At 39.0% G+C, this 21992-nt stretch overlaps 1 protein-coding gene and 1 long non-coding RNA gene across 3 annotated transcripts in view; one reads left to right on the top strand and one right to left on the bottom strand.

Annotated features, from left to right (window-relative positions):
• The window catches only part of SHISAL1 (shisa like 1), a 251849-nt gene extending 249014 nt beyond the window's left edge, over nucleotides 1–2835 (top strand). The window contains exon 8 of the mRNA XM_067558990.1: nucleotides 1950–2835. The gene's annotated coding sequence lies outside the window, so the exon portion shown is untranslated. The remainder of the gene's footprint in view (nucleotides 1–1949) is intronic.
• The window catches only part of LOC137160427 (uncharacterized), a 122572-nt gene that overhangs the window by 46516 nt on the left and 54064 nt on the right, over nucleotides 1–21992 (bottom strand). The window contains exons 1-2 of one of the 2 annotated variants that reach the window (XR_010921874.1): nucleotides 12411–12516; nucleotides 10765–10856 (exon numbers count right to left, since the gene is read on the bottom strand). This is a non-coding gene — a long non-coding RNA (uncharacterized lncRNA). Of the gene's footprint in view, nucleotides 1–10764; nucleotides 10857–12410; nucleotides 12517–21992 lie in introns of those variants that run through there. The other variant, XR_010921875.1, reaches the window with a different exon arrangement.

Below are 21992 nucleotides of genomic sequence, written 5' to 3'. Positions count from 1 at the left end.
TGCATAGTTTGCGTAACTGACGTCGACTGCTCAGCTTTCTTTCTGCGCCCTGTTCACACTGCGCTGAGCTTGTTCCCGTCGGCTCAGCACTACGCTACTTGAGGGGGTGGACTTACTCAGTCAACTTCCTGATCGATTGAGCGGGTCTCACTGACTGCTCAATCAATCCTGAAAGATTGATCTGGCGGGGGCGATTTTGCCGCCATCAGTGTAAACGTAGCCCAAGTGTCTAGTAGTCAGAGTGAATTGATTTAAATCAAAATGGTTTAAATCACTGATTTTCATCATGATTTATAATCAGCAAGCAGGAAACTGATTTAAATCATCCATTTTAATTGTGTTTTGCATTTGTACTTTTTAATTATTTTCCTAAAGAAAGTTGATCCTCATTGGTTGGTAACTATTAAAACATTGATTTCCAACTAAAAATATAACCTTTATACTAAGTTTGGTGCTTCTTTTTCCTCACCAGGGAGAAACAAATGTGTCTATACACATATATTTAATCAATTATAGAACTTGATTTATATTCAGATTCTTAACTTCTATTATATTAGAAAATGCTGGATGATGCATTTCTTATTTACTAGATGGATAATCTTTTACTTGTGATTTGTGTTCAAGTGCAATTCAAAAGGCACAAAGCTGCATTTTACTTTTTTTTTTTTAATTAAATAAAGCTACTTTAAATGTTCTGGATATATAAGAAAAAAAGTTTATCAGAAGGTGTGTTACATTTAAAACTAATTTATGAAACAACGGAAGTATTATCCATAGTTAGTAAATTCAACTGATTATTTATGGTCACTCTGGCCTTCAAGGTTTTAGATGCAATACATCTATTCCTTTCACACCTAGTTTTTATTCATACACTGGAAGAGGAGAACAAGCTTTCCTGCTTTTGCAACTCCCAATTGGTTTCTTAATTTTTCATGAAGTAGTCTTTGAACTGAACTAGTTTATTAAACTGAAATGAAGAAAATATTCTCTTTGCACCTACAGAAGAGGATATTGCTGTCAAAAGATGATTTAGGACATCAAATGCTGGTTCCCGGTGCTTAGCCACTGACTTCCACCAGATCAATGATTTGACATTCTTTACAATTTGGTAGCAAATGTTAAACACTTAATATTGTTTTGGGTATTTAATTTAAAAATGAATAGATTGTAGTAAGTTTGGGCCTTAACATATGTCAATTTCAAATTTATATTTTAAATTGATTTTTTTAAGTGTAAGATATACAAAAATCCCATTCTTTTTATTTAAAAATGATTTTTTCACCCTGCTAGTAATTTTCTCTACATGTTTCTTCCTTTGCTTTTCACAACAAATAGGTCATGCTCTTTTTTTAAAAAAGCCTCTGTCCCCTGGCCACCTTCTTGAGCAACAAGATAACCAGCATTAACAATTGGCATCTGCAATGGAGGAGGAGAAATTTGGGAAGAAAACTAATTTTAATGTCTGTCCTAGACTCCCACCAAGCAAGCTCTTACACATCTTAATAGTCAAATTGTCATCAGTAGGACTCATTAAATGTATAAATTAAGCATGTGCTTAAGTGCTTGCAAGATTACAGTCTTAGAAGTAGAGCTGGGCAAAAAAAAAATTTGGCAAATAGTTAATTTGCTGAAAAGTGCATTTCAAGGGCACCTGAACCAACCATAAATAATTTTGAAAATGTCATTTTGAATTAAGCCCAATTAATTTTTTCCAGTTTTTCATTTCAGCAAGAACATACAATACATTTCGGTTTCAGTTAAAAAAAACCTCCCTCTCCCCTAGATTTTTCAGTTCAACCCCCAAGTTACGAATATTAATTATTTGCTCAGCTCTCCTTAGAAGGACTTGTTTTAAAATAAACAATGAGACAATATAGGTTTACAGTTATAGCAAATAGCTTGACGCTGTCTTCTTGACACTTACAGGCAAACATTTTTATATTTTTCAGAAAATTATAATGATGTGCCTCAAGATGGGAGAGGTAAGTTTAGAATGCAGCGAGCAGCTTTCAAGAGCAATCTATCCAAGTGAATGACAGACAAACAAACAAACAAAGATGACACAGCAAGATGGAGGTTTGGTCAGGACATCTGACAAGAATCACCATCCTACCAATTTATAAAAGCAAACAATGTCAAAAGAGTTCAGAAAACCGTCTGTAAGCAATATTTTAATTCTAGGTCAAGATTATTATTTTGAAAGACGACATCATATTTGAGGGAAAGCTCAGTACAGTGAAATGCAAGTTGCTCTTGTAAGATCCAAGCCAAGGTGGACAAGGACTACAAGACAAACCTTTGGCAGATCAACTTTCTTTGCCTCCCCATCCATCAATTACCATTGGAGCCTAATCTAAGTGTCAGAATAACGAATGTGAGTTTTTCCAAAGTTCTCTGGTGAACATTATGTCACAATAGGGTAGATGCTGACATTCCCAGTCACTGTTCCCTCAGTATCGCACATTAGAATACCAGGGGGACCCCCTCTCATCCAATCAGAGTGCAGGGTAGTAGTCATTTCAGTCCATGATTCTGGTCATTTTATTCACAGCAATGCAATTGATATGACATCATCAAAAATTCCTGAGCACAAGTGGCCTCAACTGTACTTGCCCTCCACTGGAGGGTACAAACATTTTAAAATAAATAAATAAAAAGTTTAAAAAGGACAACCTCTCCCCTTCCTGAACCTGATAGGAAATGAAAAGAAAAATCCCTCATATTACAATAGCAATAAACACCATTGCCCCCATGTTTTACAAGGCAATAATCCAATTCCTTCATTGTGATAGTTATTCAGCAATTGATTGGTCTCATAATTTATCCTCCTCAGGAACAGGAGGTTTGCTTTGCAAGCCAGAACAGCAATGGGATAACTCCATCACTGTGTGTCGCAATAGCCTGACCATTTTTTTTTTTATGGAAGGGGTTGAATTGGAAGACAAACAGTATATTTTATATCAGTCATTCCTGTGAAATTAAGTCATGCATCAAGACTTTGTTTTATACAAAGCACCTGATGATGACAACCAAACGGAGGAATCCCGCTGGAATCACAGTACTCAGCGCAGCCACATCAGAACCAAATTCATTCATCATGGCTAATATTATTTCAACCAACACGAAATGATTTGATTATGACTAGTCACCTACATTTGAGAGCATCATCAATATGAGGAACACTTCCATGCCTACTGAGTAACGAAGCCTTCTGTTAACACTTCTTTGAATTGAGTGCATTTCTCTTTTTAGACTGAACAGCTAATGGATACATTATTACTGGATACTTTGGGCCAAATTATGGCTGCCTTGCGTAAGTGCATGAGATAGGGAAAAGACACAGAAAGGCATCTGTGTGGAGAGCAAAAGGGGGGGGGGGGTGAGAACCAGCCAATCTTGCCTGCAGCAGTGCAGTCCTCAGAGGAGGCCTGCCTGAGTAGGACAAGGGCATCTCCACATCCCACCTCCTTGCACACCAACCAGTCAATGCAAAACATTACTGGGAGAAGGGCACGCTATACCTAATGAAAAAGGTGTAGCAAGTGCCACAGGTAAGCACACTTCCCCCTCAGCACCCTGGCAGGCCTTAGACTTGCTCCTGCTCCACACAGCATGCCTGCAGCAGTCCCTCTGTGACTGGTACTCAGATGACCCCCCCCCCCCCTTCCCCGCACGTGATTCAATTTGTAGAGTCATAATAGAGTCTTTTAAAAAGTCAGCCTATGCTATTGTACGTGGTGAGAAATGTAGCACTCCAAGTAAAGGGAGTCAATATTTTTTAAATTCTTAATTCACTTTAAACCACAGAGCTGTTAGTTTTCTAAAAATAGCAATTCATGATACTGTAGCAGCACCATTCAAAGCACTTTAGTTGAAGTTGGGACAATAAGAGAGCTCCATCAAAGGGACATGATAGATAGTTTTCAGATACTGGTACAAATACAGCATTGTTTTTTTGCAAAAATAATACTTAGTCCTCAAAAGCAAAGAAAGCTCGAGCAAAGGGGGCTGTGCTTGCATGGAAGGGAAAACACACACACACATACACACAAGCTGTGAGATGAATCCTCATTCTCAACTTGCTAGTAAAGGCCAGGAAAATCACATTACCAGAAATAACACTGATTCTGGCCATGCCTCTGTGGGCAACGTACCTACTTTCCCCCACTGTCCGTCGCGCGCGCACACACACACACACACACACACACCTGCCTTCCCTTGCAAAGAGCCACTTGAGGTTATATCTAAAACACACAGTGTCTCCTTGCACAAGTTCTTTGCTGCTTATTTCCCTCCCCCCCCAATTGCAGCAGTAACGTGGCATTTCCACTGTTTATGGACCTTGATACATATACATTGCTAGCACAGGATGAAGTCTACAGAAGTTTGAGAACAACGTATCACAAACAGGAATGGTGATAGAGGCACTTAGCACTGCCAAGGATCAGACCTGCTGCTTCTTTGAGCCTGAGAATTGCAGGGTTCTTAGATCCGCGCAGACGGTTATGCATCATTCACTGTGTGATGCCGTACCTTGGCACAACTGGATGAATTAAGGATGGAATGTCAGGCTTTAAAGTCAACTTAAAATATTACAGAGAAGTTTGATTTCTAAACTACTATATATCTACAAGTGCATTTATGCTTACTATAAAAGATTAGAGAAATATTATTTCACTAATTGACAGATTTGACTGCACTTTGGGCTTCTCTAAACTTGAAACCGTACTGCAGCACTGCAACTGTGCCACTATAGTACTTCAGCATAGACACTATCTACACTGACGGGAGGGATTCTCTTGTTAACATAGTTAATTCACCTCCCTGAGAGGCAGTAGATAGGTTGATGGAAAAATTCTTCCATCGACCTAGTGCTGTCTACACCGAGGACTAGGTTGGCTTAACTACATTGCTCATTGGATTTTTCAGACCCCTGAGCAACATAGTTGGATCAAGTTAACTTTTTAGTATAGATCAGGCCTTTATGTATAGTCAGTGTCTGTTTCTTCTGTGGAGTCAATTTCCTCTTTCATTTGTGTGGATCTTTCATGCAGCAATGGGAGTGAGACAGAGAAGACAGTGAAAGAACGGAAGAATGTGATTGGGGAAAAAAAAATATCACAAAAGCCGGCAAAGGGACTCAGGAGTGAGTGAGCCTTAGAATCTCTTTTTCTTAAAATTAATAGTTTTCAGTTTGTTGGCATCCCTTTAATTTTACAAGTCTAGAGTTTTGTGCATTTGGGTCTCAACTTTAGTAATACTGAAACAATGTGTCAGATACCGGTAGCTATTTCCAAACTTCACTTGATAGATTTTAACCCCGCGTAACGTAAAATAGATTCTCTGGGCCAGCTTCTGATCTTGAGCACCATTTTTCACCGGTATAACTTAACTGGAGTAAATCCAGACTTACACCAGTATGAGAATCAGGCCCACCGAGCATATTATCCTCAACACAGTACTAAAATGAATATTTTCTGCAACTCGGCAACTTTACAATCAACAGAACTGTTTCCTGTACATAGTCATTCAAACGGTCTCCTTCAAAACAAGAAAAACAAAACTCTTCAGAAGTGTGTATTTAAAACTACCTACTTTTATTGTGAGGTTATTGCCACCATCGAGATCTTTGTAAAAAGAAACAACACTTATGTTCGTGAAGGAATTTGTATTAGATACTGGTTTGTGTGACTTACTGTATTTTGTAAGGGTTTTTTCCCTTTGGGAATTGTGTGTTATTAATGAGCAGTTTTATGCTTTATTTCTAGTATGTGCATACATTGTAATTGATGTGCGGTTTTTTGTGTTTTTTTTAATTTCTATACATAACAGATTGATATTAGGTAGATATTCACTGACTGAAGTTTTCGTATTGCCAACAAATTTACATATGTGGATAAATCCATATCAACAAAGGAACAACTGTTCATCTATCGTCAGTAAAAAATGTATAGCCTATATATTGTACTTGAATATTGGATCGTGACTAAAACTGATATTAGTTGGGCCTTAAACTAAAAAGAAGAAAAAAAAAAAAACACGTCTCTCAGATAAATTCCCCACCCCCAATCAGCCCCCATCTTTTGTATGCTGAAGTTTTAGAAAAGCAATGACTAGGTAAAAATATCTAATATATCAGCCATCAAATAAGGCTGTGCTCCAAGAGTTCTCTATCTTTAGCTTGTGTAAAAGATTACAGTCAATTAAATAAATTACACCAAATTCTAATGTGCTTTTACCTAAGAGTCTGATTCACTTAGCCCTTCTAAGGGTCAGGTCCATCAAATCATCTTTTGTTTATACCCTTTCCTATGTAATAATATGGGACACAAAATCACCTTATTATGGAAGTTACTAATCCCTTTCTAACTCTTTGAAAATGAACTTCTGGCCTTCTTAATGTGTATTATGTTGTTCATACTCCACAGACACTATTCCTTGTCTCTAACTTATTTTACAAATTCCCTATTGTTTTATGTTATTAAAATGATGTGTGTCTGACTTCCTAATAATTAAATACTATTGTATAAAATAGGACAAAAGAAATTGGTAAAAGAAAGTGCAGGCATTGAGTCATATTTATTTATTTAGCCTTCATACTTGGTACAGATTTCACTAAAGAAACAAGAGTCGAACAGTTTGGCCTGTTGATCTCAATGTGTACTGAAGCGTATTGTAGTGGCTGTTCAAAATTATTAAGTTTTTATTATGGCTGTATTTGTGAGGTGACTCCACATAAAGAAAATTGTGAGGTTAATAAGTGGCATATTAAAGTACACTTCAAACAGATTTTGAAGCCAGTTATTCAGTTCTATTTAACAACCAAGCTGATGCATGAAGTTAGAGTAATTCAAAACACAATTACCTGGAGTAACTCCTTTATAAGCCTTGCAAACAGTATTATATAAACCTCCAATACTTTTCTTCATAAATAGTACAATACTAAAACTAGTAAAATAGACAGTACAATAGCATATTTGAATAGTCTACGGTCCAATTTTAGGTTCTCTAATTACATCATTAGAAATTCTAGGGTTACAGTGTTTTTCTCATTTTTGTTAATATGTTGAAAGTATCACTTACATGCCAACTGGTTAAATTCAATACATGCGGATGTCCTGTAATTTGCTAATCTAGTTTTGGATCTACTCGTGTCTTATTGTTTTGCTATCTACTCTGTCTTCATATAATGAATCATGTGGACTTTCTGAAATGATAGCCAGGAAAACAAAAAATAAACACAAACAAAAATGTGTTTTACACTGCTATTGCACTGCTTTTGTCTTTATATACAGTAGTTTTTATAAAGATGTCTTTAGGGTTTAATAAGTGAGTGTAATGTAAATTAATCCCTGTAATAAAATTTGCTTTAATGTTTCCAAACAGTCTACAGTAGCTTGGAAGGTTTTTATTTCCATTCCAGTCTGTAGATTAAAAAAAACCTGCATCTTCCTTTCCCGTATGTAGTCAAATCCCATGTACATCATTCATCTGTACTTTATAAAGAATTATTTTCATAGTACACTGTTAAGTTAAAAGAAAAGGAACTTCAGATGCGAGGCTGCTTTAAAGCCACTCTTTCACCCTCAGCGTGACATGGGCACCACCACTCTGGGGCAGACCAGTGGTCCATCTAGTCAGTACTAGAGCTGGTTGTGAGTTTTACAACAGAACTGTTTGTGGTGGTGCTGCAGGGAGAAGAGCTGCATGTGGCCCCAAAACTGGTCTCTCTCACCAATAGAATTTGGTCCAATAAAAGAGGTTACCTCCCTCACCTTGTCTCTCTAATATCCTGGGACTGAGAGAACTACAACTATGCTGCATACAGAGCTAGTATGAACATTTTTTATGACATCTCAAAGCCTAAACATTTTGCAGAGATACTTATGCTTCCTGGGATGTGGGAAAACAGCCTAGGTTCTAGTCCCTGCTGTTACCAATGCAGAGCAGAGTTTTTCATCCCAAATCACTCTGAATCAGACAGAAGAGGGACTAGAACCTGGGTTGTGTCACACAGCTCCAGCCAGTGCCCTACCCACTATACAGTAAGTCAGTCAGTCAGACAGACAGACATGACCCAAAAATCCTTTCTGAATTAAAAAGCTGAGGTTTTGGTCTGAAAACAGACATTTGACATGATTCCATTTTGCGAAAACATCTGCACTGGAATGAAAACAAATGTCAAAACCTTAAAAGCCACCTCAAAACAAAACTGTTGTTCTCCACACTGAACTAACAGGCACACAGGGCTTGAAAGAGTCATGAGAGCTCTGCATAGATGGTGGGGTTCAGCCTACCAAGGAGAATTAGAAGCACCATTCCCAAACACAAAAAAAAACCCTCTTACAGGAGAACAGATTTTCACATCACAATGCAAATTCCTCAAAACACGGAAGTTGCCCAAGATATGAAAACACAGGATTTCATCATAACATTGTGGTGAATACAGTCTTCAGCAGGCTTGCATGTATTCACAAAATGCACAGACGCCCTCACATGGCCACACTTACTTATAGGGAAGCCCTATTTATAGGGCAGTGGGCACTATTTGAAGCTCAGCATTTACCCTTCTTAGATTAACACACACACTGGTACTATAGTTAAGTCTTGGATAGCATTTGTCAAGCAGAGCCTTTAGTAGGGTCCACTGAAGATATGCACAATCCCAAATTCATCATTGCACCAAGGGTGGGGAAGATACTAAGGACTTGTGCCCTTCCCACCAATTTTGGGGTGATGTGCACTCCAAGGTCTGAAGAGAAGGAGCACTCCCTGTGCTCCTGGGAAGGCAGTGACTACAGTTGTCTGTTGATCATGAACACAATGTGTGAAGGGTAGGAGTGAGACAATTTTTGCCCTGCCTACTCCCTACCCCAAATTGCACTGATGAAAGGGCAAAGGACAATCTGTCCCCAAGAACAGAAAAATATTGTGGTTTCCAGTTACCACTCCAAGTCAATGCTTTGTTTTTAATAGTGCCCACAAAAGGGGAAGACAAGGGAATCAACTCTCAGTCTCCAATCAGGCCTAAGAGCATGGACATTCAAAGCACTGGAACAGACTGAATAGAGATGTCTTCCTGTTGTCATGCAGAACTTATTGAAAACAAACCAGCAGGGACACTGGCTTGGTTTCTTGAGGACATCCAGAATGCTATAGACAGTAACCCTGGGCTGACAAAAGTAACACGCGCCCACCCATCTAGTCAGTGACAATTAAATATGCCACTAAGAGCAGCAAGCACAGGCAGATCCACCTCAGCAGCCAAGAAGGCCACTGCAGAAGGAACCATTTTGAGGATAAGAAAGAGGCTGTGTGGCCAGAAAGCCTTTGAGAGTCAGAGATAGCTGTTACTGACAGTACCCAGTGTCCTCCTCTCCACCCTAGATATCACTGTGGGCAAGTCTGGTTAATTGGCTGAATTTGTTAGTGATTTTTATTTTCAGTCAATATGTTTGTTTGTATTTAAATTTCCCCCTCCTCGCCCCAGAAAAGGGAAGATTTAATGATATTCAGCAGAGTCAGTGGCCACTGACTGCTGTCATAAAATGGAGAGGGTAACCATCTGCGACTGACCCAGAGCGTGCTGCTGTGGCCAGGAAACAGATCCATCTCATCAAAAACTAACCTCTGTCCCAATCTCCTTCCCCTCCTCCCCCCGACTCCCACAAACCCCTAAATATCTCCCCCAAATAAATCCAACACCCTCCCCCCCAAAAAGGGGACACCCCCCCAACAGCATGTATTTACTACTTTATCAGATGCTTGACTAAGACTTGACTGTGATGCTGGATTCTAATGTGGTAGAGATCTACAGTGGGTTACATGCCTTTCAACACCATGTGTGCTGAATTGAAGCAGTTACTCTTTCCTTTTTCTCCACTGCCCCTCCCCAGCCATTGCCTGCTCTGGTGTGTCTGAGAACCATCAGGAATTGCTTAGGTATATATTCCAGATTTTGAGAATAACTGGATAAGTCTGATCTGGGTAATTTCTAGGAATACTTCCTTAATACTCAATTCAATTTGCAGCCTCTTATCCAGCTCTCTTTCCAACTAGCTTTTGTTTTGTATACTTTACTGTAGATTGCTGTAGAGTTACTTGTCCAAAAGAAAAGTATGCCCTTTTTTCATGTAAGGCCTAGAAAAAGCACAAACACCTTCAAAAAATGTCTTTCTTTCTAGGTTGGAAATTTTGTTTAGTCCTCAAGAGAACAGTTATCAACTTCTGTCCCTCTAACCCAGTGTTTCTCAAGGGTTCCGCGGGAACACTGTTAGGGTTCCGCAAGCAGCTGTTCTCTGCCGCCGCCGAAAAAGGGAAGATGTCTCGGATTTTCCGGCGGAGGGTATCCAGTGTAAGTGTAATTTAAGTAAGAAATGCTGACCTTTGCTTATTTCGACATTTGAAGACTTAAGAGTTTGGGGGGTTCCGTAATTATTTATGGAGTTCAAAAGGGTTCTGTGGCCAAATTTAATTGAGAAACACTGTTCTAACCCTTTAAGACCCTGAGCCTACCTTATAATGACTTTTTTTGGTAGGGGAAAGCTAAAGGAGACTTCTTTCAAAGGCTTTCAATGATGCTCATCAATTGGACACAGTGAGTCACTGATGATTAACATTACAGCTCATCAAACTCCTCTTTCCAAACTAACTATTCACCAGATGCATCCCTTTTTATTTTATTGATTGGTTGCAAATTGCCTGTTGCATAAGCTTGATAGCAAGCACTGCTTTGAGTCTTTAGTACTTGGAATTTGTACATACCTGGAACAGCGTGTGGGCTGTGTCACTGATTGTCTCTTGAGTCCCATGGTATAGTTTCTCTTCCTTCATTTGATAACCTTGATAAACAGCTCCTGAAGAAATCAATTAGGAAATGGAGTCTCTCAGGCAAAGGGACACAACATGACATTATCATGAAGAACAATTAAGTCTTCTCCTTTCCTATTTTGGAGAGCCGTGGACCCCCTCCCAGATTTAAAAATGGGTGGGCTCCCTTCCACCAGATAGCAAGAGAAAAACCAGACAAAAATATATTAACCAGATGTATTGGTTGTCTAGTAGACCTTACATTCTTTTGTCATACTGATACCAATTCCATGTGCATTAAGAGTCCTGGCAGTGAAGGTTGCAGCCAAACCTTTGGGCTTGTCTACACTTATAGTGCTGCAATGTTGCAGCTGTGTCACTGTAGCGCTTAGTGAAGACACTACCTACACCAAACAGGAGATCTTCTCCCATTGGCTTAGGTATTCCATCTCCTCCTATTGACATAGTTCTGTCTACACGGGGCGTAGGCTGGCATAAATTATGTCACTCAGGGATGTGGATTTTCCATACCCCTGAGCAACGCAGTTATACACACATGAGTTTGTAGCGTAGACCAAGCCTTTATCTGGTTCATTTAATTCCCTGAGTTCTAGGGGTCTGGCCAAGGGGGTTTGAGGTTTCTGGGGCTGAGTTTGAGCTGTTCCTATAGATACTCCTCCACCTGCTGCTGGTGTTTAGCTACATGCTGCCTAAAACCCACTGCCAACACCGTCCCGCCATTCTCCAGGAGTTGCTCATCCCCTGCGCGTTTCTGATCTCTTCTATTCGAGGCCTGCTCCTGGCAAGTACATCCCTGCCTTGCATCATCTACCAGTCAAATACATGAACATCCTCAACGATCAGCTCATGGCCACCTTGCTACTGCCACAAGCCCTGGATTTGCAGTTCAGCTTGCTGTCCCCTATTTCTTCCAGGGTGGGGGCCTCTTTCCCTTTCTTCAGCCCTCAACCTCACTCTGATGGGCACTTGTATGATAACAGAATTGTACATTCACGTGGCATGTGTAATGGCTATTTCATAAGGCAGTCTAGCCAAACATCCAGCCTCAATATCTGTCACACTAGAGACATTTTTGTCCCCATGTTGTGGGGCTGAATCTTCTTCTAAATATCCCCAGACAAGAAACATTTGGGTTATTTGAGCATCGCTCCTCCCCATTGCTGCTCATGCCAAGTGATCTCTCTATTGTACTTATTTGGTTTCTTTGAAAGTCACTGGCTTCTTCACTCTCCTATTCTCCTCCTACTTCCTAACACCCTCACCTCAAACACACACAAAGCCAGAATATTTAGGCTGGGCGGATGAAAACTTCCAGCATGAATACACTCAGTCACACATGAATTTACCCATCCATGTGAATAAAACTGGCCACATAGATGTTCACAGAAAAGGCAAACAAAAGCCAGTAACATGAACTGGAGTTACATGAAACAATGTGACTGGATCACAACTTTTCCCCCTCTCTATTTACCTCTCCTCTCTAACTAACAAACTGCTCACTGCCCAGGTTCCTAATCCACGTTGCATTTCAAACCACTGGAAACAAAGATCCCAAATCTGATCAGTATCGTGGAGTATACCTTAATGAGGGGACGCCGATGCATGAGCTGCACCAGGCTCACGATATTAGACCAGAATAACCACATGAGCCAATCACAGCAACTTTCCCATAACACAGTCTCAGATACTACTGTGATGAAGGCCTAGGGTTAGATTCCATAGGCAGATTTGTAGATTAAATCACAAGAGTTGCAACGTGGGTCTATAATCATAAGGCTTCCAATATTCGGTGTTTTTCTTCGAGCCCTAGCTCCTGAAACAATGAGAATACATGAGAACCTCAATTTTCATTTAAAAAAAAAATACATTTTTATCCCTCATGATTTTAGACAAAAAATTGAAAATGTGAACACTAAAGGCTCAAAAGCCAGAAGACAAAGAAAATCCTCAACATATAATACTGAATCTTCAAAACCCCAAAATATATTTTTTAAGACATCATGATCCTTTGGAACCTGGTTTTTGAATGTTTGGGTTTAGCGATGCTGTAGATGTCATGTCCATACAACACCTAGCACAATGAGAACTTGATCTGGTTGAGGCCTCCAGGTTTTTATCATTTACAGGTAAATATTAAATAATTACAGACACTTACCACAGAAAGTATTTGCTGTCAGCCATAATGTCAGGTAAGCCACTTCATGCCTTTATTTAAAAGCTAAACAACAGAACATGCTCTCTGACTGGATTGCGTGCCATTCAGATGGCATAAGAGGGTCAACTTTGAGTTTGTTATTATAGAAATTGATGGATAATTTTTAAAAATATTGTTCATTGGAACTTTTCTTATTGCAACTAAACTACAGAGAACAGCAGAGAAAAATTAGGAAAGCCTTCCTTAAATGTGGCCAAATTGCATGGGTACTCAGGACTGTGAAAACCCAGAGACACCTTTGGAATTACATGAAATCCAACCTCCTTACTGCTGTTACTACTATTTATTTGTACAACACCTACATGTAGATACCCTCAACTAAGATCAGTAGAATATATAACAATTTACATTTCTCAGTTTCATATGTCAGGTCTGCTTTTCTGTCAAAATATATGTAGGTTATATGTCAAATATTTAGAATTGTTGTGGAAAAGGGTACCTTAGCAATGGTTAGCAACTGATATTTATGAAAACCAAATAAATACATATTGAATACACCTAAATATACAGTAAAAATTGAAGAGCTGCAAAGGGTTTGGGGAATTGGGGTTTTTTGCTTTTGGGGAGTGTATTGGTTTTGTTTTTGTTTTTGTTTTGTTTTTTTTAATAAAACAAAGGCAAACTTTCTGCCTGAGAAATTCCAGGAGTTTCCATTTCAAGCAAATACCCACATTTTTCACCAGCAAAATGTATTTCTGGATTCTACTGAATCACTAATTTCAAAGCACAACTCATTATAGATTTCAGTGGAGAATCCTGCTCTAAAGATCCATGGCAAGATCTGACAACAAAGTGAAATTTAGCAGAGAAATGTAATGAAAATGGCTGAAATTTGCAAAAAGTAGAGTTTGCTAAAATTCGATTGAACACATCAAAATGTGATGCTGCAATCTGTATGACAGTTAAAAAAATTCTTGTCTTACTCTGCTCCACATATGAATTACAGGGAAGTGGCAGCAGATTAAGATCAAGTATATCACATTAATATTCAGTACATCCTCTAATGGGGATCTTTCAGGTCTAACTCCTATATTCCTATGTACACCTCAGTTCTGCTGTCTTTATACAAGGAATTTCCTCATTGACTTCAAATCAGAAGGGCAGAATCAAGGCCCACAGCAGAGTTCTCAATTAAATATTACTATTGATGTATTCTCAGTGTCCACTGTGAAAGTTCTCCTTTATAACCAAACAGAAGAACTCAATAAACGAACATTAATTAATCAATTCTCAAAGTAATACTCAATTATGAGGACTTTGGATTTAATAAGCAAAATGGAAAATTACTGATAAAAAAACATATCTGGTATTTTGCCAGAAGCTAAGAATGGGCAATGGGAAGGATCACTTGATGATTACCTGTTCTGTTCATTCCCTCTGAAGCACTTGACATTGGCCACTGTGGGAAGACAGGATAGAGGGCTAGATGAACCATTGGTCTGGCCCAGTATAGTCATTCTAATGGTTAGAACCATCAAGGCATCTTACAAACAGAGAACTATCTCAGAAGCAACAACAACAACAACAAAATTACTCACTACAGGAAGACATGCTTTTCTTTCTGATGATTAATGAAAAATGTTCTTCCCATTAAAAAAAATCTCAGGAAATAATAAAACCTATTGGAAAGATTTTTCCCCCAAACAGAAATGCATAAATGAGAGATAAAGGCATACTGTGAAATTGAAGCTGAAATTTCATTAGGAGCTTGTGATATAACAGAATGAAGCTTGACTTAAAAAAAAAAGAAAAAAAAAAAAGGCACACCTCTGTGGAGCTCAAAATATTTCTTATTATGATGATAAATAACCAGTGGGCAAGACTTCATGTAACCATCTGCTTTTTAGCTGTAGAACCAATAAGAAGCTTACACCTCCTTTGCTTACTGACTTACCATGTCTAATTCAGAAAGCGCAGCTAAAATTAAGGGACTAAAGAACATCCAGCCCCAGCAGTAGGATTATGGGACTGAAGTTTGCCTACGAAATACTGTGAAAAGGCCACATCAAAAAGTTCTCTGGGACAAGAGCCAAGTCAGGCATTACAGCGTAGCCTGGTGTCAGGGAGTTTTTATGCCCAATTGTACGGATTCTCTTATCTTACAGTAACATTGATGCATAGTTCCCCCATTCAAGTGGGAGTTCTTCAGATAAGGAGAAAAATTCTTGAAGAGTGTTGGCTTGCAAAACGAGCTTCTAGCTTCATCGTAGGTGATGAAAGGTTCAGATTTCTGTCACATCAACCTGTCTTTCCACTAATAAATGTTTTCCCATGGTTAAGACCTCCCAGAATTTCATAAGCCATCTGTCAAGCGAAGGAACATTCTTTTCTCCCTTCTCTCCCCCACACCAATAATAATCCTAACAGCTTGCCCCAGGAGATGAAGAAACGCATCTTCAGCCAGGAGATAAGGAATAATTGTCAGCATTCAGCAAGACCAAAATAAGGGAGAATACAATAGATTCAACTAAAATTATATTGCACTGCTTTTCCATCAAAACCTTTAAGTTATTTTATAACTTTAACTAATAACACAATAAGTTATTTTATATAACAAAGAGAAAACTAAGGGAAGTGGTTAATTGTTGCCTAGTGTTTGTTTTTACAGTTTACTACGGCAAGAGTAAAAATACAGCCCAGTAGCATTTTATTATTGTTAATAAGTGTTCCTGAAAAATAGGTTGTGATAACACATTCATCTTAAAACCACGCAAACCTCTTCTGTGCCATTTTTCCAAAATTCCTCTACAGTCTCGAGGAAGACTGGTCTTGCAGTTCAGGCACTGCCTGGGATTCAGAAGACCTGGGTACTATTTCTGTGTTACTGTGGCTGTGTTACAGACTTCATTGTGATCTTGGGCATGTCCCTTGGGGAACTGAGGCACAAGGAAACTATCTGTAAACTGGAGGATAAGAGCACTTCCCAATGTCAGAGGGGTGTTCTGAGGGAAATTCATAAATGTTTGAGGCATGTAGATATTATGATGGGGCCATAGAAGCAGATGGAGTTAATGTGAAGGGAGCAGCGTCCTCTTCAAACAGTCATCCTTTTAGGCATCTATTTGAGTATGGTTTTAGCCAGGCCTCTTTTACAGGCTAAGAGTACTGTATATTTTCTCCCAGCACTTCATAAAGTTGCTACATGAATGATTATATTCTCTCTGTAAATGATATGCCCTTTACGAGTGCCAGCTTCCTTTCTACTTTGGAGCTCCCTCCAGACATACTGCAGCATTCATATTTCAAGTGTTGCATTCATCAAAATCATTGCAAAAATACCCTATCCAGGTAATGAATCATTAAAGCAATATTTGACATGATTGCACACTGTAACAGATAAAAAGCAAACCAATGTCATAAACGGACACTTGAAAACTGCCCTTCCTAGACAGATTGAATTGCTGTGAGTTACGGCCAGCTTCAGGATGATCTCCTTTGGAAGTTAACCAGATATGAAAGTCACTAGATGTGAACAGGAGCTGGAAACAATCAAAATGAAAGTACAGCTGTTTTTGACAGTCTATAGTACTTTCAGAAAAACATGTGGTTGGATAGAGATCAAAGGCAAAGAGAGCGGACTTATCTTGGAAAGGTCATAGCTATCAGGTTGTCACACCAGGATGTTATTGAGTACCAAAAGTCTAATGATAGGCTAAAGTTAAAGAAGGAGAGGCATATGTGGAAAATATATTTTTATTATTTGTATTACAGTAGCACCTAAACGCCTCCAAATAAAATCAGCACTAGGTGCTGTACAAACACATAGTAAGAGGCAGTTCCTCCACCAAAGAGTTTAGTGTCTAAATAGACAAAACAGACCAAGGAAGTATCCTTACCCACAGATGAAGAACTGAGTATAGGCAGATTAACTGATTTGCCCAAAGTCTCACAGGTTATCTGTGGCAGACCCAGGACTCTCTTCTCATGAGTCCCAGTGTAGTGCCTTAATCAGCAGGCCAAACTTTCTCACAGCAGTGACAACACTGGTGCCATCCATGTGTTCCATACTACAGGAATGTAACAGGCATGCCTCATTATGGCAAACAAAATCAAGACACACCAAGCTTAGTAGTATGCCTAATGTACACAAGCACCAAGTGCCAAATCAGCTTCATACTGCTAGCTCCTTGTAGAACATGGCAGCTGTTGGGCTCCCATAAAATAATCCTGCATAGACACAAACTACAGAATCTTTATGATGGCTAATAGGCTAGAAAGGCTGAAGGTATTCAAGGAACATGAATACTTCAATGAATATATGTCAATAATATGTATAGTAATTCTTTATCCCAGGGCCCGAAAAGGAAGTCTGATGGAAGGGTGCAAAGGTAACTTTTTAACAGAAATGCTCAGAACTAGTAACTTGTGGGGTGGGGAGGGTGCTGCATGTATTCACTTGAATAAAAACTTGGAATTTATTACAGCTGTGTTCACTCCTTTAACGTTTGCTTCCCATAAGTAGTCTACTGAACAAGTTTAATGGCAGGGATGTTCAAGAAAAGAGCAAATTTTAGGTTAAAATTATTCTTATTTCTAATGTGGTAGCACCTAAGGTTCCCAATAAAAAATTAGGGCCTCATTGCACTGAGTATGTGTGCATAAACAATAGGAAGATAAGCCCTGCCCCAGAGAGCTCCCACATCAGAAAAAAGTTGCAGAAGGCAATTTCTGATCTTGTACTGGCAAGTACTCAACATCCCAGTCTGATTCTAAGAGTGATGCTGAATCCAGTCAGGGACTGGAGATAATACCATGTGCCCAACAATTAAAACTAACTACCACAGCTCAATTTACAAATATTCTACAAACCAAGAACAACTGGAAAATAATTTCAGAACAAATTCAAGAAAAGCATGAACTTCCCACAGACAATTCATGAAGGTGAAGGGAGAGAGAGAGGGAGATTTATCCCATCCAGTGAATTATTTGCTGTGAATTATTTACTCAGCTCTATACACATGTATTTTCTTTTTCTTCCCTTCCCCCCTAATACACCAGGACTAAATTGTTCCATATCTTATTCATTTGGACAAATTCTAAAGCAATTTCCCTCCTGCTATCCTACTAGCTGTCCTTCCCATAAAGGGATAGTCAAAAAAAATTCCATATTAACCTTTTTGTTGAGACAATTGTCACTGAAATTTGAAAAGACATTTTTTCATTTCAGAATGCTTTTTATACTGACATGCTGCCAAGAAAATTGCACAATGTGCTCATCCTTCATTCAAGCAACTCAGACATCTTGTGGATGTGGAGATTTGTCTTAGCAAGTCTGAGTTTAACCATGAATGTAGGACACTTGGAAAGAACATCTTATCATCATTTTTAAATCCTCCTCCTTCTGAAAAGATTAAGATAGCTAGAAATTATTCTCTTCTGTAGACTCGCTCTACATAAAATAAGTCTCTTCCCCATCTACAGCTTTGCAAAGACCCCGTTGGACATTTTTCTTTCCTGCCTCAAATTTATTATTGCAGTTAGGTTTATTAAAATAGGGTTTGAATAATACTTTGAACTTAAACTCCTAAATAATAATACGTAGCACTTAAACTGTAACCTCTTTGAGGCAGGGATTGTCATTTACCATATATTAGTACAACATCTAGCACAATGGGTCTCTGACCTGGGCGGTTTCTAGGTGTTAATACAGTACATATATTAGAAAGCATTTAAGATCTTCAAAGAGCTTTACAAACAAACTACTTAAGACAGGTACTTAGGTCTAACAGACTACTTAGATCTACACTTAAAATACTGCAGTACCTCAATGAAGATGCTACTACACCATTACTAGAACGTCTCTCATCGGCGTAGTTAATCCACCTGTGAGAAAGGCAGCAGCTATGTTGTCGGGAGAAGTCCTCCCATTGACACAGTGCTGTCTATATCAGAGGTTAGGCTGGTATAACTGCAGCACTCAGGGGTGTGGATTTTTCACACCCCTGCGCAGTGTAGTTATACAGATGTAAGTCTACAGTATAGACCTAGCCTCAGTTTTCACAGCATAAGGTATTTCATTGCCCGCCCACTTTTACAGGGAAAGTAACTGAGTCAAGGCAGTAGCAGTACGAATTGACTGCCCAAGGCCACACATTGGGTTTGTCTATATGGCGATTTATTGTGCTGCAAGCTGGGGTGTAAGTGTACAGCTTGATAGCCTGCCTTGCATTAACTGGCTCTATGAACCTGCTACCATGCACTACAGGAATTTCAGTGAATGGTAGCAGGGCTCACATGGCTATTTAATGCACAGCAGGCTAGTACACTGTAGATTTATATCCCAGCTTCCACGCACTATATCACCATATAGGCAAGCCCACAGGAATCAGTAGTAGAACCAAAATTAGAGATCACCATTCCCTATTGTTGGTCTTAGACCAACAGACCTGAGCACCCCTCACTTTTCTCTCTAGATTCATTACTTTTCTAACAACTCTAGTGGTTTTTCAACATACTCTTTGCATGTTGAGTTGGAACTAGTCAGGACTCAGCACTATATGTCAAGGGAGCCCTGCTCAGGCATCAAACGTATTAGAGACAAGCAGCTACACTCATAAGAACAGTGAAGCTGTTGGAGAACACACTTTATGCTAGATTCCAGATTGCATCTAAGGATCTGAAAATGCCTAACAAGATTCAGAAATAAGGACAGCTTTATATTTTATCCAGACCTGTGGCACACTAAGGCCAGGTCTACACTTACTTGGAAATTCAGCGTCAATCAACAGGAGTTATGCAAGCTATACAGAATAGCTTGCGTAACTCCTCTTCTACGCGGCATCTTCACTGCGCTGCAACAACGGGAAATGTGTTATCGCAGCACTATGGCACTTGAGGGGGTAGTTTTAATGCATCGACTTCCAGTTCGATTGAGCGGGTCTTCACTGACCGCTCAATGGATCCGGATAGATCGATCTGACAGCGGCGAATTTGCTGAAATTTGGTGACTGCTGAAAAGAATAAAGGACAGTCCTGACAAGACCTTACAGTGTATATTCTGACCTGTTTCATAAATTCCTCATGCACTTTCTTGGAGATTTTTATCATTTCTGCTAAAGATCATAATTTTCCCAAAATTAAAGTTATAATAATTGTTTATGTTCATCCTATCTGGATTTGTTCAGCACAAAACTAGACACTTTATAGGCAAAGATAGATAAGAAACTACTGTTATTTGATAATATGGCTTGTATTATTGAGCTAAGCAAAGTGAAAGGGAAATTAAACCAAAGGACACACGCATTTCTTTAAGATTCTAAATTTAAAAACTAGTAACCGTAAAATGTCACCCCTCTCAGAAAGCAAAAATATTTCTTCAGAGAGAGAGTTGGGGCTTTTCCATGCATATTTTGTTAATTAAAAAGAAACCCCATTGAAAGGCATTATTCATCATAACCTATAGTTAGGCACTGTGGCTAGCCAATGGAGAACATGGTTTATATCAGTTACTTCCCTTCTCTGGGAGCTTTATTATATGGAAGCTTTTTCCAGCAGTTTGGGAGAGAATACAAACATGAGTGAGTGCAACTTTCCAGAAGATATAATAATAGGGGGCAAGTTTTTTCTGTGTAGGGATCATGGGGAGTTTATGGAAGGGAGCACTGGAAGGCTGGCTGGTCTACCAGAGCAGTGTTAAGGTTGTGATGCGCTGTCTGTGTAGTAGTTGTTCCAGTAGCACAATGTGTATCTGGGTAGAGGGTATGTACTCTTAACGTAACCTACTGTATAGTGGCTGTGACAGGTCTCCTTCTGGGTCAATCCACAGACGACGAGAGTCTGTTACAGCCTCAGTTAGAGTCTTAATTCTTCAGCTCAAGCTATAGCAGCTCATGCTTCTAGTTCTGGAGGTCTCCATTTCAGTTTCCATTGTGTTGGCCAAGATGAAAGCACTCACATTAAGATGCCGTAACTTTTCATTTCCTTGCTTGTGTGGGTTTGTGCATAGACCAGCCTTAACTGATATACAGAACATGGTGGTTTTGTGTATTAATTCATATAGAAGATAAAGAGGGAATGTTATTTTAAATGTCAAAATCCCCAAGAAAGATCTTCAGGATGATCAAAAAACTATTTTAAAAAGGTTTAAGTGCTGATAGGATAGAAAATTCAAATGTCACAGGAGCTATGGAATTAATTCCCTTACCAGAATTTTTTTTAACGTTATCAGAGGATCTTTAAAAACAAATAGACTTGGTGACTTGATTGTGTCTTCCTACATAGTAAAGCCAGGATGCACTTCTAACCCCATCCAAGCCAACATCCCCAGAGGGAATGATTTTTAAAAGCTGCAGAGGAAAGAAAATGTATTTTTCATGTGTTTCAGTGTATTTATACACTTCATTTGGAAAAAGACTATTAACCACAATATACCTAAGTTAGAACACACATGCCTTAAAGGCTACAAAAGCAGAAAGAGACTCGTTAATTAAAAAGAGTGGCTGCCTGGATTAAAGACAGCAAAACTAGAAATGGTAAACAAGGAGATTACAGTGGACAATTAAAGAAAAAGGTCAGAACAAGTGATATCACCACATCATCTCTGAACTCGTGAATTTCAGATTCTAGTTATGCCTTCTGCTTTCTTTGCTGAGTAAAAGTCTCTGCCACTCATCAGGAGCAGGGAAAATGTTCATTTGGCCAAAGAAGCACATTTTTAGAGGAGAAGAAGAATATAACAGAGAGAATGTAATCTCCACAGCACGTAGCTGTGTTTTCATCTCAGCAAATCTTTGACATCTTTTCATTAAAGCCAAAGAATAGCCCTCATACATCCCGATCCCAGCACTTCAGTACATTAAAGATTCAACTCTTTCATCCTTCCTCACAATATTGCTCCAGAGACTCTCAAACCACCAACACAGTTCTCAGAGCTCCTATAAAGTACAACAGATTTTGTCCCTATGAAGTATTTTAAACAGTCTCATGTCTTTCAGAGACAAAAATTCCT

The sequence above is a fragment of the Emydura macquarii genome, unplaced genomic scaffold (genome assembly GCF_026122565.2).
Source record: "Emydura macquarii macquarii isolate MOO-44397 ecotype Brisbane River unplaced genomic scaffold, CSIRO-AGI_Emac_v2 contig_2205, whole genome shotgun sequence".
NCBI lineage: Eukaryota > Metazoa > Chordata > Testudines > Chelidae > Emydura > Emydura macquarii.
The sequence above is the reverse complement of the archived record's forward strand: the minus strand, read 5'-3'. Positions and strand labels throughout refer to the sequence as shown.